Source organism: Mesoplodon mirus (genome assembly GCF_964341445.2).
Source record: "Mesoplodon mirus genome assembly, chromosome: 4".
NCBI classification, from domain to species: domain Eukaryota; kingdom Metazoa; phylum Chordata; class Mammalia; order Artiodactyla; family Ziphiidae; genus Mesoplodon; species Mesoplodon mirus.
The window spans coordinates 110,403,882-110,422,238 of NC_138979.1; positions in this window are offsets into that span (position 1 = coordinate 110,403,882).

Sequence of the window (18,357 nt, forward strand, 5' to 3'; positions counted from 1 at the left end):
TTAATTAAAAGTGAATTGGTTTGACCAACATTTCTTCAAAGAAGTTAGGTTAAATGAACAAATGTGTAACCATTTTTATGGCATTTTAATATTATAGATTGGATGCCTCTAAGAGAAACATTGATAGGTAGAAACAAGGAAATACATTTTAAAACTTAAGAAACTTGGAGAATAAATCTTCCACCTTTCATTCAACCTGTTTTATAGTAGCAAGCACAGTGTCTTGCACATAGTTGATATACAAGTATTTATTTAATGATTGCAAATATTTATTTAGTGAATTATATTTAGCTGTCAAAAAAGAATAATTTCAATCTTTCAATGAAAAACAATCAGTCTGCAATGCTAATACTTTGCTTGATGCAGATATAATCTGAGATGCTTTTTCCAGTATCCTCTCTTCATAGTATTGGCTGTTACATTAAAATGTAGATATAGCTGAAAATTCTGGAATGCATGCATGCTGAGAAGTGCATTTGGAAGACCTAAGACTTGGCCCCTTATTTGAGATTCATTTCTTCCACTCTAGTTAGGATTACTGAGTTACCGAGCTGATTACTGAGCTGATGAAATCATGAGCAATATTGTTTTTTAATACAAACTTCATAAGTTGATTCAGTAAAGTAACAAAAGTCGATTAAAATGAAGTGTGGGCAATTTGAAAACACTAACTCTAAGTGGGAAATATAACTGTAACAGAGCGTAGGTGGTGGCTTTTCTTATTTCAGTGTTTAGTCCTAACTGCCCAAAATATCTACCAATATTAGCATATCAGAAATAAGACCATATGCTAAAATAACGTAACTTCAGACCTCGCTGCTTTATATGTAAATGTGGGGACTCTTAGCTGTAATGCTGAATAGAAGAAAAACACAGACTGTTAAATTTCCAACAGTGATCCAGCTGACTATTACAAGACTCTAGAAAAATTCTGCCAAGATCCAGCCATCTTTTCTAGTCTGTTGCTTGCAGAGCTGTGCATTCTCCAGTTCATTCAATTCAATTCATTCCATTCCTCCCATATTTTCAGAACTTTCTAATGAGATTGTTAGCTTTGGTTCCTCCTCCACTTCCACATAATCTTTTTGGTTTTGTGGTTTGTTTCATTCCTGAAATATTAACAAAGCAAGTCAGAAGTGCATCTGATTCTCTATTTTGGAAAGAATTAGATTTTTAGCAGACATTTCATAGTCACATCTTTTACTAGAATTTTCTCTTGTTGCCAGTTTTATAATCTATGTCACGAAAATATTACCCTTATCTTTATTCTGGCTCGATGGTCTGTAGCATATCCTGCAAAAATAGCATGTGTCTTTTTCTTTTCTTTTATCCCTAGCCAAGTGTACTCTGCTGTATGACTATCCATGACCATGGATTTCCGTATGATTTAAATACGTTTTTAAGATGCATTTCTATACAATGCAATGGCAAAAAAAAAAAAATCTGATTTAAAAATGGGCAGAGGAATAGACATTTTCCAAAGAAGACATACAAATGGCCAACGGGTACTTGAAAAGGTATTCAACATCACTAATCATCAAGGAAATGTGAATCAAAACCACAATGAGATATCATCTCATACTGTTACGATGGCTGTCATCAAAAAGACAAGAGATAACAAGTTTTGGTGAAGACATGGAGGAAAGGGAACCCTTGTGTACCATTGGTGGGAATGTAAATTTGTGTAGCTACTATGGAAAACAGTATGGAGTTTCCTCAAAAAATTAAAAAATTTGGTTGCTGCAGACCTTGTGGGTCTATTGTACTACATACTGTCTTACTTTACCGTTGTCTGTTTACATACTCATTCCCTCAAATGTCAGAGTTTTTGGCTTAGTAGCTGTTTGAATCAGACCCAGGAATGGCTGGTAACTGGCTGGGTTCACTAGGACATGGCATGCGAGTTGGGACAGGTAATGGAGCATCCTGACGTCTGACAGCCAAATTGTACATAGTAGACAATGGACAAAGTAGCACGGATGGGGGAACATATGTAATGACCCCAAAGACCTCCTTCAACTCTAAGAATCCCAAGATTCTGTGAGATAGTTGTTGAGAAATGCAGTCTTTCAACTCCTGCACAGCCACATAAGAATGGGCCTTGGCCCTGGAAACCTTCCTTAAGAAAATAAAAAGCCCTCACAGCCTGTGCTGGGCCTATTGCCTTGTGCGGAAATATCTTTTCCTGTTTTAGACTCAGATGTACTCCTCTTGTTCTGTGTAAGCCTGTGTGTCATATGGCACCTGGTTAACTCCTCTACTATAGCCATCACTGGTGAGGAGGGAGTCGGGTCCTTCTCTTGCAGCAGGAGAAGGGTGTGTGCAGACCATCACCCTGCATCAGCTGCAGGGTGAGACCCACTGGCCCTGGGGGAACCAATATCCAACCACTGAAGCTGATCTTGCTCTTTCTCTTCTCTATTTGAGGGAAACGTTGTTCCATCCAGTCCCTGCATGAATTGTGTCTTTCTTGGTGACTTTGAACCATGGAGTGGGTTAACATCCTGGGACTCCTCTCCTGGAGGTGACAGCGGGTGTCACTTGCCTGATAGCTGTCATCAAGGAAATCTGGCTGTAGAAAGAGGGAACCCAGCCATGAGAATAGGATTCCAGAGGAAGATTGAAACCCTAGTTCCTAGAGTACTACCAGGTACATAGTATGTAGATGAATGAAGGGAGGACTGAGAAGAAGAAAAAAATCAACCTTATCCAGCAACTTATGAGGATGAAAAACGGTGCTACATCTGGACAATACAGTTCTCAGCCAGAACCCAGGCACTATTCATAGAACGAGAACATGAGGTCCCACTCGATGCTGAGCTACTTGAAATTCCTCATTAGAAATTAAATGGGCCCCAAACAACTCTATGTGAAACTGTGGCTGCCTGCCAGGCAGCACCACAAGCCATGGTCTCCGTTAAGCCTAGGGCCGAGCTGCCTGCAGGAGACTGTTGAGATTGGGTTATTCATGCTGCTCCGCCCAGCACGCACCCTCTCTCCTTGCCTCCTTTCCAGAGTCTTCCTGTGCCTCCAGAGCATCCGCCAGATCCCCAGTCCCCTCAAACCTGTTATTCAAATGTCTCATCTCTCCACCTCCCCTGGTTTCTCCCTGAGGTCTTCTGCCACCAGCCCATCAGAGGGGCAGCTACCCTCCTCTCACACTCACCCAGAGTCCTTTCTTTCCACTTGTCACCACTGCTGCCCTTTCTCTTGTAACCAACCTCCTTGGAAGCTCTAGTACCCTCTTCCTTCCTCTAAATCCTGTCATTTCACAGTTTAAATGCTTTGATATCTTCTCATTTCTCTTAAGGTAAAGACCAACATCCTTAACAAGGCCACGTAAGGCCCTAAGTGAGCTGGCCCTTGCCAACAGCGTCAGCTGAGGATGAATAAGCTCCCACAAAGCACATGGATTTATGTAGTAGAGAGTTTATCTTTAACCTAAATGAATATGCTCCCTACTGCCAGGCATAGAGACCTCCACCTCAGATTCTTGAGCCTTACACTCATCCAACAAGTATTTATCAAGTGCATACGTGACACAGGACACTGAGGCAGACACTGAGGCTATAAAAAAAAAAAAAAGCAGGTGTGATCCTTGCCCCTCAAGGAGTTAAGATTCTAGCCCATTGGCTCTCAAACTTCAGTTTGCATCAGAATCACCTGTAGGCTGGTTAAAACCCGGCCCCACCCCCAGAATTTCTGACTAAGTAGGTCTGGAGTGGGGCTGGAAGATTTGCATTCCTAACAAGTTGATAGGCTGATGTTATTGGTCCACAGCCCACACTTTGAGAACTCCTGCTCTAGGAAGGCATAAAAGTAAAACACAGTTAATTACACAGTACTTTATTTACTTACAATATATGCTGAGGAGAAGCATAGGGTATTATGGTCTAAGTTAGCCAAGGCTTCCTTGAGAAGTCATTGAGCTGAACCTTGGGAATGAACCAGAATGGGATGGATGAAAAAGGAGAGGGAGTAAGATCATTCTAGGCAGAGGGCCTTTGTGAAGTTTTGATGCATTTGGAGAATTGAAAAAAGGCCTTGGTTGGAGGTCAGAACAAGAGTGAGCACCTCATGCCCTCAGATGAAGTTGGACTCTTACCTTCCTTTACCAATCTGCTTAACAGGTGGTGTTACCTGCTGGTCAGCTAACAGAGCACTTCTCAACCCAGGATACACATTGGAATCACCTGGGGAACTTATAAAACTGCTAATGCCCAGAAATTCTGATTTAATCTGTCTAGGTTGGGACCTGGATTTTGATAATTTTTAAAATCTCCCCAAGTGATTCTACTTCACAGCCAGGGTTGAGAATGTAAGAAGATTGCAATTTGCATCTTTTGTATCCCTTCTCCAAAGGACTTAGGATTTCTTAGGATTTTCTTCTTTTCCAGTAGCTTGACATATTCTTGAATATGAATTCTTCACTCCCTCTTTAAGATATATCCCCTGAGATCCATTGTAAGATGAGAGAATGCAACACAAAATTCACTAGTAGTTTCTTCTTTTAAGCAATCCACAAAGTAAAAATTGAAACAGGAGAGAAAAAGAAACTGATTTTAGTCAGCTAAGAATATCATTTTAAGTCGTGGTCATTGGCTTTTAGGCCATAGAATTTCTGTTTGAGGTTGAAGTTTTCCACAATTTAATCTTAATTAAAGTAAACGTTTTGTTGTTGCTCATACTTGTAGTTATAAACATCTAGAGAGAAGGACTATGTCTTAGAGAGTCAGATATTTCCCACACAACACAATTTTCAATGACCGAATAAAAAGTTAATGTAGAAGTGGTCATTATTTTATATTTCTATCCCCATTTACCTGTAGGCTCATGGTTTTTCCCCATAACACTTCTTTAAGGGAGACCAATATTATCCCACTCTCCCCTCACACTGTCACTACAGTCAATGAACACTTATTAAGGGAAAGAAGAGAAGGAAGGAAGCCTGAGAGAATGGGAGCAGGGAGAGGAGAGAAAAAGCACCAAGAGCAAGGCTGACCTCAGGATCCTGCCCACACGGCAGGAAAGGAGAAGCAAGGGGGCCATCTGTGGGTGGAGTGTTGAGGCACTCCGCACACGCTGCTTCATTTTATCTTCCCAAATACCCTGTATGATGGGTACTGTTATTCTCATTTTGCCCCCAAGGAGCCAAGACTGAGAGAGTTTAAGGTCGCACTTTTTGTTGTTGTTGTTTTGTGGTACGCAGGCCTCTCTCACTGTTGTGGCCTCTCCCGTTGCAGAGCACAGGCTCCGGACGCGCAGGCTCAGCGGCCATGGCTCACAGGCCCAGCCGCTCTGCGGCATGTGGGATCTTCCCAGACCGGGGCACGAACCCGTGTCCCCTGCATCGGCAGGCAGACTCTCAACCACTGCGCCACCAGGGAAGCCCAGGATCTACGTTTTAACAAGATCCCCTGGTAATTGTACAAACATTGAAGTGTACTGAAGGAGAATTCATCAGGGATAAGAGCTCTTGCCTCCTGTCAGTGTGCAAAAGAACTCTGCCCAGAATGCTAAGGAACCAGAATTTCGTTGAAGAGGGAAGAGGCTTTTTAATGCCTCTTGTTGTTTAATGCTTCCCTAACATTGCCTGGTACTGCTAGAATATTGAACTTCATGAGAGATGAAAGGTGAGCCCTAACCCGTGGAACAGTAAAAGATGTGGTTTAGCATCCTACAGGTCTAACGTCAGTGATTTCAGGATACTTCAGCCAGCTGATCCTGGTTGCTGTGACCCTATTATGAAGCACAAAACCCCTACAAAGGCCAGAGAGTAGAGGCCCCTGGGAAGACTGGTCTGATGAATGAGAAGGGAGCCCGGTGTGACGCAGGTGATCCAGAGAGCCAGACCTGCCTCCCAGGATCTTGGTGGTTGTTAAATATTTCAAGCTGGTGGTAGCTTGAAAGCAGCTGTGGTGGGAATCTTTATACCACAGAAATCAACAAACGCTAACAAATCCAGGCTTTATTTCTTTCAGAGAGCCAGTCTAGCAGCACACCACTGTGGGAGAGTACATGTGGGAGGAGAAAAAGTCCAGGAGTTAGTACATGTAAAGTGTGGAGGGAGAAATTCAGGGAAGAAGACAAGTGAAATCCTAGGAAATGATGCTGCTAAAGGTCCCTCATTCCAAACTCCTGGTAGTAACTGGGATTCATCCACTAGCCTCACTTCTAAAAGCCCTTTTCACAGGCCTGTCTCAAGAGTGGGAGTTCATTGAAGCTTTGAAGAAAGTGAAAAGATGTGAACTAATGTGGAGAATCAAGTCATGAGCTGACTAGGGAAACGTATAAAGATGGCTGAGAAGCTAATGCTCTACGTGGGTAAAATGTCCCGGTAAGTTTTCATCTGCTGGGGTATAAGCCTGGAGAAGGTGCATGGTGGGTTCATCTAGGATGGGGGCTTTTTGTCAATCACATGGATGTGTGTTTCATTCTTATTATGTTTGCATCCAAACCAGTCTTTTCTGGTGACTTAGATGTACCCCTTGTGCTTCTGATATTATCATTACTTCTGGTTAAAAAACAAGTTTCTGATAAAGAAGCGTGTCATTAGAATGTATCTCTCTCTCTCCTTTTAATTAAGTTGTCAAATGCATTTAATAAACTATATCCCCAAACATCTCTGCTTCAGCCAGGCCACGTTCCTTAGTTTCCATTGAAAATGTCTTGAACTTTCCTACCTCTGAGGCTTTGCTTCTTCTGTTCCTCTTGTTTGGGATGCCATTCCCTTTCCTGTCCTCCTTGTCAACTCAAACCTCAAGACCGAACACTACCTCCTCCAGGAAGTCTTCCCTGATCACTCCAGCCCGTAGTAAACTCTTTCTCCATTCAACACTAACTGTCTGGACAACGTCCTTGGGGATTGTGTCTTCTATTTTTTCACATGAATATCAGGAGGTATGGTCTATCCATTGCAGAGTTCCAGCTACGCAGACTTATGGCAGTCAACAGTTGCCTTCAGGAGGGCACTTGATAAAAATAATACACATTTTCCCCCTTCACAAATCTTCTCTCCACCGTCAAGTTCCTCAGTAGTCTTCTAAGCATGCCTCCCTGTGCCAGTTATCATTCTTCTCTGTCTGTTGTTCTAAAACTAGACGTTGTGACAATACCAGTGGCACCGCTGCCGTTCCTTTCATCATACCAGCCAGCTCAAGCCAGCAAAAAGGATCAAGTGACTTTGGTTCCAATCTAAATCTTTGCTTTTAGATGATGAAATAACATAAAACCTAATTTAAGTAAACAAGAATAATGTGTTTTTATAATACAATAGGCTTACCCTTACTGGGGCAAAGGGAAAAAAAGAAATACCTTGATAATCCCAACTGAGTCTCTAATTAGCTAAACAGAAAGGAATATAGTTTTAAGAACTGGGAGAAGGAAGCAGGGCAAATATTCCCAGACCCCCTCCCTGGCACCCTCATGGCAGCACAATTAGGTAGTAGGGAGGCCTGATCGTGTAGGCACCTTTCTTACATGTACAGGGATTTTCCTTGAAGAGAGGATTTCTTTTGGCCTCCTGGGGCCTCATGAAATACTAAGACTGGATCGTGTCACACATGGACGTGACCAGATCTCTGGAAGAGCTCATTATAAACATGGTGTTTATTTTCTAGGCCTCGTGTCATCTGATTTTCTTTGCATTTATATGAAATAGGAAACATCAGCTTTGAAGACTTGCTGACACTTTAATGAAAAGAACTTTGGTTGTGAGTTGGTTGCTTTTTATTTCTGTTTCCATGCAGTCCCTAAATTGAATATCTCAAATTCACTTTGGAGGTGAGATTCACTTCTTACTTTCTACTAGAGAAAATCCACAGATTAGCACAGGATAGGACTCTCTCCCTGACTCCGAAGGCAGGGCAGAGGGACAAGTCCAGTACAAGTCTCGGATACACTCATGATTTCCCCTCCTTTGTTTGGCCAAGGTTAAATTGTTCTATATTGTATTGACACAGTGTTATACATAAACACCCAGGTTACAAACCCCTTCCTTCCCTTCCCCCAGTTTACACATACCCTAATTTTTTTTCAGAGCAACTCAACAGAATCTGGAGATAATTTATCACAGGATAAGAATTCTCTCTCAGTTCATTGCTCAGAAAATTTATAATCCTGTGGTGGTTTTTCAAGACCATCAAAGAAGTAAGTTGAAAATAAGTAATAGCAAAGGCAACTAAATTCTTAAATAGTTTTTTTCACATTCAAATATCCTTAAGAGTCAAAATATAGAATAAAACTTCCTCCTTAAAACAGATAAAAATAACATTCTTAAAAACTGTTGTATTTTTCTTAGCTTCACTCAATCAAAACTATACCTCGGGCTTCCCTGGTGGCGCAGTGGTTGAGAGTCCACCTGCCGATGCAGGGGACACGGGTTCGTGCCCCGGTCCGGGAAGATCCCACATGCTGCGAAGCGGCTGGGCCCGTGAGCCAGGGCCGCTGAGCCTGTGCGTCCGGAGCCTGTGCTCCGGCCACAACAGTGAGAGGCCCGCGTACCGCAAAAAAAAAACAAAAAAACTATACCCCATTAGCAGGCTGTGAGGGAGATAATACACTATGGTTTCTGGACTTTGGAAGCCAACATTTCAAAAGAAGAAAACGGATAAGCACAAAGAAGTTATTAAAGACATCTGACTGAAGTGCATGTGTTTTATGACCTGCAATAAACATAGAACAAGCAACCTGTATCCGTTAGAAGATGGGAGAGCAGGGGCTGGCTAGGGGTGACACACAGGAAGGAGTGTTGGGAATCAAGTTGGCTTGGCGTTGTGCTGGAAAGATCTTTTGAAAGGGAATGCCTACAGAGATTAGAAGAAAAGGAGAAACGATTTGGCAGGAAAGATTAGAGATAATACTTATGTAGGTCTTCTTTAACTTATTGTACTAATGTTTTCTAGTTTTGTGTATAGAGGTCTTAAATATCTTTAATTGGCTTTAATCCTAGGTATTGATGTTTTCTGATGCTATTTTAAATGGCATATTTTATTTATTTAAAAAATTTTTTATTGAAGTATAATTGATTTACAATGTTGTGTTAGTCTCTGCTGTGAAGCAAAGTGACTCAGTTATACACATATAAACATTCTTTTTTATATTCTTTTCCATTATGGTTTATCACAGGATATTGAAAATAGTTCCCTGTGCTATATAGTAGGACCTTGTCATTTATTCATTCTGTATATTGTAGTTTGCATCTGCTATCCCCAAACTCCCAATCCTTCCCTCCCCCACCTCCCTCCCCCTTGGCAACCACAAGCCTGTTCTCTATGTCTATGAGTCTGTTTATGTTTTGTAGACAGGTTCATTTGTGCTATATTTTAGATTCCACATATAAGTGATATCATACGGTATTTGTCTCTCTCTTTCTGACTTACTTCACTTATTATGATAATCTCTAGTTGCATCCATGTTGCTGCAAATGGCATCATTTCATTCTTTTTTATGGCTGAGTAGTATTCCATTGTATATATATACCACATCTTCTTTATCCATTCATCTGTCGATAGACATTTACATTGTTTCCATGTTTTGGCTATTGTAAATAGTGCTGCAATGAACATTGGGGTGTGCAGGTATCTTTTTGAATTATAGTTTTGTCCAGGTATATGCCCAGGAGTGGGATTGCTGGATCATATGGTAATCCTATTTTTTAGTTTTCTGAGGAACCTCCACACTGTTTTCCGTAATGCCTGCACCAATTTACATTTCCACCCACAGTGTAGGAGGGTTCCCTTTTCTCCACACCCTCTCCAACATTTGTTATTTGTAGACTTTTTGATGATGGCCATCCTGACCAGTGTGAGGTGGTACGTCATTGAAGTTTTGATTTGCATTTCTCTAATAATTAGTGATGTTGAGCATCTTTTCATGTGTGAAATGGCATATTTTAAATTTTTTTTAATTTGTTTATTGCTGGCATGTAGAGATAGAGTTGATTTTTGTATATTGTCCCTTAATTCACTGACTTTGTTATATTCATTTATTAAATTAGTTTGGCTATAAATCCTTTCATATTTTTTACACTCACTATTATTACAGCTTTGTTTTTTCCTTTCCAATTCTTATACCTTTTACTCTATTTCTTGCCTTAGTGCACTGCTTAGGGTCACTGGTATAATGTAGAATAGAAGTGATGTTACCAGGCATCTTTGTCCTCTTTACAGTCTCAGGGGACAAGACATAAATGTGCTGTCTGATTTAGCTTTGATGTAGATACTCTTTATTAGACTAAGGGTTTTCTTCCTATTCTTTATTTACTAGGAGCTTTTATTATGAATGGGTGTTAACTTTTATCAAATGTGTTTTCTGCATATATTGGATGGATCACATGATTACTCTCCTGTATTCTGTTAATGTGCTGAATTACACAAACTAATTTTTAAATGTTAAACCAACCTTGCATTCTTTTGTTCTCTATGCTTTAGTTCTCTATCTTAAAGCTCATTAATCCTTCCTTCAACTGTGTCAATCTGCTTTTCAGTTTATCCCAGTTATTATATTTATTATGTGCTTTAGTTTTACAATTTCATGTCATTCTTTTTCATAGATTCCAATTCTTTGATGAAATTCTCCATTTTGCCATTTATTTTCCTGAACATATTAATCAGTTTTTTAAAAAATATACTTAACATTCATGTCAGATAACTTCAGTGTCTGGATCTCCTAATGGTCTCTTTCCATTGTCTATTTTGTGTGTGTGTGTGGGGGGTTCAATTATTTGGTCTTGCCAAGTATTATTTTATTACATACCAGACATTATATATGAAAAACCGTAGAGATTATTTAAAGCTCTGTAGTATATCTTCCTCCAGAGGTTACTGGCTTTTGATTTTGACAGATGGGGTAAGGCCAGTTACTTTAAACTATCCCGGGACTGAGCTGACTCAAAGTCTGTTTACTGTCAGTCTGGCTTTACTCCTGAGGAGTACCTCCCTGTGGGTCTCAGCTGAGGCCCGGACTTTTACCTGGGCCAGTCTTCCTTGGCACACCCTATACTCCAACTCTGCCTCTCCCCGACCCCAGCCCACGGAGACTGTTTTCATCTCTGCTTAGTTCTTAGCTTCTGGCTGCCACCTTCTTCTCAGCTTCTGCTGTAGCTGCCATTCCCCACCCCTGACAAATTGGCAAAGGCCTCAAGGGGAAAAGCAGCAACAAATATCGGGCTACACTCTTTACTTCCCTTCTCTCTGATGATCTTGGCCCCTAAAGTCTTCCCTACCTTGATAGTTCTTCAGTGCCATCAAATAAATGTTTTTTTGCGGTACGCGGGCCTCTCACTGCCGTGGCCTTTCCCGCTGCGGATCACAGGCTCCAAACGCACAGGCTCAGCGGCCATGGCTCACGGGCCCAGCCGCCCCGCGGCATGTGGGATCTTCCCGGACCGGGGCACGAATCCGTGTGCCCTGCGTCGGCAGGCGGACTCTCAACCACTGCGCCACCAGGGAAAACCAAATAAATGTTTTTTAAAAATGCTTTCTCCAACTTTCCTAGTTGTGCTGGATGGGAACATGCTAGTCCATCATAGCCAGTGTGGAGGTTTATATCATTCGCAGTTAAGTGTTCATTGACAACATAGAATCAGAGGAATTTTTCAGGTGGGAATGGTTTTCTGTGAAATGTCACTGTGTCAATAAACCTTATGTTAAAAAGTCTTAACTCCTCGGCTGTTTAAATTGAGGAGGTACAACAGGGAGGTCAGAAATATAGCTATACTTTCATTTTTTTTCTCTGAAATGAAATGATGTGCCTATTTTATTTGTTAAGTTGGGTTCTCAAGCTACCATACATGGTAATGGTCTAGGGGTTTTTGTTTTTTTTTTTTTTTTTAGTTGTAGCTCGTGGACTCTAGATCGCAGGCTCAGTAGCTTTTTTTTTTTTTTTTCTTTTTGCGGTACGCGGGCCTCTCACTGCTGTGGCCTCTCCCGTTGCGGAGCACAGGCTCCGGACGCGCAGGCCCAGCGGCCATGGCTCACGGGCCCAGCCGCTCCGCGGCATATGGGATCCTCCCAGACCGGGGCACGAACCCGTATCCCCTGCATCGGCAGGCGGACTCTCAACCACTGCGCCACCAGGGAGGCCCGCTCAGTAGCTTTGGCATATGGGCTTTGTTGCTCCACGGCATGTGGGATCTTTGGACCAGGGATTGAACCCATGTCCCCTGCATTGGCAGGTGGATTCTTAACCACTGCACCACCAGGGAAGTCCCGTAATGGTCTAGTTTTTAAACCAGATATTTCATGCATTATTTTCTTTGCACACTTATGAAAACTTAAAGGGAAGACTTATTAAGACTTAGTAAGAAACTTATTTCTCAAACTATAGACCATTCTACTTGAGCTGCTCCAACTAATATAAATTCATAAGAAGTAGCATTGAGAGGAACACTAGAACAGTCTAAGACATAGGAGAATACAAAATATGTTCAATTTAAAGCATGGAACTCAGACTTCTGCCCCCAAGAGATTGTGATTCCATAGATTTGAAGTAGGAAATTTCCAGATGATTCCTTTGCAGATAATCTGAAGATATACTTTGAGAAACACTAGTTTGTAGATTTAACCCTAGTAATTCCCAAGGTCTACTGTTACTCAACTGTGTTATATTTGTTTCATGAAAACAAGAAACTGATCTGAAGTTTTTGGAATTCCATGTACATTTAATTTTTAATGTGATTACTGTCCAAAATAGTGAGTATTCATTGCACTAGTATAGTGTAATACTTAAGTGTATGAGTTTGGGAATCAGATTGCCTAATGTTCAAATTCTAATCCCTTCCTAAATAGCTGTGTGACTTTGGACAAGTAACCTAACTTCTCTGAACCCTGGTTGGGGATTAAATTGTTGAAATATATGCAATGTGTTTATCATTGATAAAAGCACTTTTAAAATACTAATTATTACAACAACCTTATGAGTAGATGGCATAATTCTTCTTGCTTTCCTAATGGGGAAATTTAAGTCTAGAAAATTTGAGTAAACTATTTAAGCTGAAGTAGTTACAGAGTGGCAGAGGCAGTGGTGAGGCTCAGGTCTTTATGAGCCTATTCATTGGCTCTTAAAACTTCTTCCCACTATCCAATGTCCCCGACACCCACACCACCTGGTGGGTATAAATGTTATCTCAAGAAACATTTTCCCTAGCTCAGTGCCACTCAGAGTGTTCCTTCAGCATCAGTATCATGCAGGAGCATTTTAGAAATACAAATTCTCATGCCCTACCTCAGGCTTACTGAATCAGAAACTCTAGGGATGGGGCCCAGCAATCTGAGGTTTACCAAGCTCTGTGGGTGATTCTGCTGTAAGTTTAAGTTTGAGAAGCACACAAGTAGATCAGTGGTTCTCATCTTTGGCTAGTCATTAGCATTACCTGAGGAGCTTCAAAAAAAATAAAGAAAGAAAGAAAGAAAAAAACCCAGATGCCAGGTGCAACCAGACCAATTAAATCAAAATCTATGGAGGCAAGACCCAGCTATCAGCTTCCCAGGTGATTCTATGTGTGGACAAGATTGAGAACACCTGGCCTAGATTTTTTTTTTTTTTTTTTTTTTTGCGGTGAGCCGGCCTCTCACTGTTGTGGCCTCTCCCGTTGTGGAGCACAGGCTTCGGACGCACAGGCTCAGCGGCCATGGCTCACAGGCCCAGCCGCTCCGCAGCATGTGGGATCCTCTCAGACCGGGGCACGAACCCGTGTCCCCTGCATCGGCAGGCGGGCTCTCAACCACTGCGCCACCAGGGAAGCCCGGCTGGGATGTTTTAAAGAGCTACCATGCTATTAAGCATCTCTCCTCTCCAATCTTCAGGTCCTATTGCTGAGCCTGCTCGTTGTGCCAGGTTCCACCTTACGTAGGGATAAACCCTCTTTCTGGAGCTCCTCCATCACACTGTGGTTTGCCTACTGTCATCAGCATCTTATTCATCAGACCTGCCCATGGACGTTGGAACCGCTTCAGCCTACATGGCGCCTAACTGCACCTGCCATATCTATAAATTGGGCCAGCCAGTATTCTTGCTATAAATATAAGGAATGAGATATATTTAGTGAGGCTAGTATTTAAATTTCATAACTATGGTAACACGAACATAGGAACTAATTCATTCAGAATCAGACTGAATGGAAAATGGAAAAAACTGGATTTTGGTGGGTGTACCTTATATTTTATTTTCAATACTTTTATATTTTGAGATAATTGTAGATTTGCATGCAATTATAAAAAACCAATTGAGAGAGCCCGCATAACCTTCATCTAGTTTCCCCCAGTGGAACTAACTATGGAACCATATCACAGCTAGGAAATGGCACTGATACAATCCATCAACAACATTCAGAGATCACCAGTTTTAGTTTTACATGCACTCATGTGTGTGTGTGTCTGTGCATGTATTTAGTGCTATGTAATTTTATCACACACATAGATTGATATGGCCACCAAAATACAGAACATTTCCATCACAAGGATCTCTCATGCCACCCTGCTGACACCACCCTGGTGGGAGAATAGGAGCATTGCCTGCTTCCAACAGGCAGGAAATGTAAGAGCAGCTCCCAGATCAGTCCTACTAACACCACCGGGCAAGAGAATTGGAGTACCACAACCTGACTCTGCATGGATGGGGTGGGGAGGAAGATCAGCTCCCAGTGAAATGAAGGGTGAGCCGGATGAAATTTCCCCTTAGGGTCTGGCTAGGAGAGGGCGGGTATTGCCACAAAGGCTTTCCGCGTGAGGCTTCTCTTTTGTTGGTTCCTTGACTGGAGGAACAGACTTTTCTTAGAGCTTACTTGATCTGTGTCTGTTGGCAGTTCCAGGATGGAGGCCACTAGAGTTCCTGTCTGGGATTTATGAAAGGCAGTAAAGAAACTTAAAAAACTCATCCCTCATCACCGTCCCAAAGTCCTTAGCAGTCCACCTTCTTCTTTCCTCCTTGGAGTGTTCCTCTGTTTGCTTGATGTGTTATGTCCACAGTTATAAGAGGGAGGACCTGGGAGGAATAGGATGCTCCATCTTGGCTAGAACCAGAAGTCTGATCTATACTTGATTTTTAAGAGGAGTAAATAGATAACAGGTATGTTGATACCAATAATGAATTCACAGAAGCAACTTTTCATGATGTTATCGTTTTAGTTTCACTCAATACTCTACATCTGTCATAAATATTATGCCATAGTAAGTGACAAGAATTCATTTTCAAAATGAGACTCTTCTGTAAATAACTCCTGCAACATCAAAGAACATTAAATTTTCTCTGTAGTTTTGTGTGGGTATACTTAGATGAGTTTAATTCTCCAAGCAATGGTTGTTTTCCACTTAACAAGAAACCTAATAACGAACCAATTTGGCTAAAAAGAGATTTTATTGCACATGGAAAACTTGGAGCAGAGTTAGATAATTGACCAAATATGAGGACAGTTTTAAAAATAGCACCACTGAAGATAAAGATCCTAAACAACACTCAGAGATGCAATGTCTTTCTTCAAGTATGTGGAGGTTATTATGTAGAAATATCCACTGGCTAAGCAAGACAAAAGCATTGATTGAATAAACCACATCTTGATTTCAAGGGAACCCCATTTAGCCACAAAATTGGATTCTTCCTCTTGTTCATATCTACATTTGCAAAATAAGCATCACTATTTTGATTCTGTTTAGTTAGAAATAATGCTTTTTCAAATCAGAGAGCTTATTCCTTTAAAATATTTTGGTAAGTGATTTGTAAAATGAAAGACTAAGAACACTTTTGAGTTTCCACATAGGTGAAAGCAAGGCTGAATCTCCCCAAATTATTTGAAGTCCTTTGTTCAGAATCAGTCACTGAGAACTGAATATCTTCTTGATTGATGCTGAGAATTTAAATAGTGTTCAGGAAAAAAAAATAGTGTTCAGAGAGACTAGAAGGGTAAAAGATACTTTATTGGAAATGACACAAGCTCTGAAAACAGAGTACTATATTTTCCTAGCAAGACACTTTTTATGGTAAAAGGTATATTGGTACACATCACAGTCTCAGGGTGGTGACATTATGAAATGTTAACTAGACCTTCTACTCCCACAAATATCTGAGGAAACAAAGAGCATTTGTTCAGTCTTAACCACTGCCCAAGACCAACTTTTTTTTAAATTAAATTTTATTTTTTTAATTGAAGTATAGTTGATTTACAATGTTGTGTTAGTTTCAGGTGTACAGCAAAGTGATTCAGTTATATACACATTCTTTTTCAGATTCTTTTCCCTTATAGGTTATTACAAAATATTGAGTATCGTTCCCTGTGCTATACAGTAGGTCCTTGTTTTTCTATTTTACATATAGTCGTGTGTATATGTTAATTCCAAACTCCTAATTTATCCCTCCCTGCCACCCTTTCCCCTTTGGTAACCATATGTTTGTTTTCTATGTCTGTGGGTCTGTTTGTTTTGTATATAACACCAACTTTTTAAAAACTCTGTCTCCATGTTTGCAACTGTAGCAGATGCTTTGGGAAGGTGTGCTTGGTCTCTCCACAGTGATCTCCCTATGAAATAGAGGAAACAGAAGGAATAAAACTTTTACTCATGACGGATTCTCTCAGTTTCACGTAAACGTGTTCCACGTGAGAAAGTAGGCAAGCTTAACATTTAAGCTTTCATATTTAGTCAGAATAAAGGTTAGTTTCCAGGTAGATCAGAGAAAACTCTGACTACACAAAGATATAAACTATGGAACAATATTTTAGGGTTTGCTCTTTAGGCCTGAAGCACGGGCACTTCTAGAACACTGGAGATGTTCTAATAAACAAGGGTTTCTACCTCTTGGGATCGCTGTTGCCACTTCCATTACCATTTCGGGGCCCACACCCCTGAGTTGGACAAAATGAGCACAGTTTACCTAAAATTTTCCATTGCCCAGTGTGGAAGCAAAGCCTCAGCCCTTGTACCAGTATCTACAGTGTGTTTCCAATTTATCATTTTGAGTTTTCTATTCAGATAGAAACTCATGGGAAGGGTGGAGGGGATATAGGTCTGTATCCCCTTCACCATCTCCCTACCTGCTCTCCTCATCTCTCCCACCACCTTGGGCTCACGGTTTAGTGATGTGATCCGTGAGTGGACACAGAAGGGACTGATTGTGCCAGTCTAAGGGCTCCCTTTCTGCACCCTCAGGAGTAGGGCTCTGGACAGAGGATACAGAGTGAAGATGGCTATACCCACTGGCAGAGAGATGAGCCTAGCATGCATCTTTTGTGACAGTTATAAATATTGAACTACAATATTATACAGCAACTGGAACCTCTCCCTGGAAAATAGCATACTTAAATAGAGTTTGCAAAAGGGTTAACTGAACAGAGGACACCCTTCCTGTTCACCCATAAAGAATGTTCTCACCTGAAGACTACCCAGTCCTTGCAGGTATTTCTTGGGTGATATGATGCTTTATCTGGTTACATCCTTTGGGTCACGCTAATGATTGTTCTGATAACTTGTCAAAGCCACATCAGGGGTCAATGGCAAATTCTTTTCCCAGTTCTCAAAGGCTGGCTGTCTCTCTGAAATGCCACACACATGGAGACCTACTTATTTGTGTGAGTGCCAATATTTTCATTCAAGTAACAGCTCGAGACACCTTTTCAGCTGTTTTTATTTCGGAGGAACAATCTCGGTTTCCTGCCTCTGGTTAACAAAGGTGATTGGCTTTAGGGAAAGCCTTTATTTTTATTATTTTTTAATTTATGAAATTAAGTGAGAGTCTGTAAACGTAAGAGGAATTGGTTATTTGTAGACCTAACCAAGAGGAGTTTGGAAATAGTCATCATAAAATAGCTGTAAATATTCCCTAAAACAACCGCTTTCAGACTCTCCACAGAAAGACAAAGCCTACAGCAATACATTTATGTCGTTTAGTTTTATGTTCATGATAGATTCCTCTTTTTAGACTGTAATTTTGAAACAGTTCAACAGCTGAGTTGGCAACTAAAACCCACCCTCTAAAATATATAAGTGAAATGTGGATGCTATAATCCTAAGGGCAGAGGCTGCTCCCAGTTTGGCCTTCTTTGGTTCCAGCTGTTGACTAGAGATAATTTAGATTATAACAGTAAAACCAAAAAATGCTGTTAATGCAAATTCCTTGCATGTCTCTCTTTAAAGAGCAAGTGGACATTCTTGCAAACGACCAGAATAGGAGGCTATTTGTCTTTTCTCAGCCCAGCGACTGTAAGTAGATATGGAAAGCAAGGCCTCATGAATTTTATGTCACATTTAATTTTATTTTAAGGAGGTTAAAATAGAGGGCTTTAAAGCCTCAACCAGGCATGTCATTTTCTTTGTCCTTCTCTGTTCAATGTTTCCTAGTTCACCACAACAAGCACTTACAATTTTCATA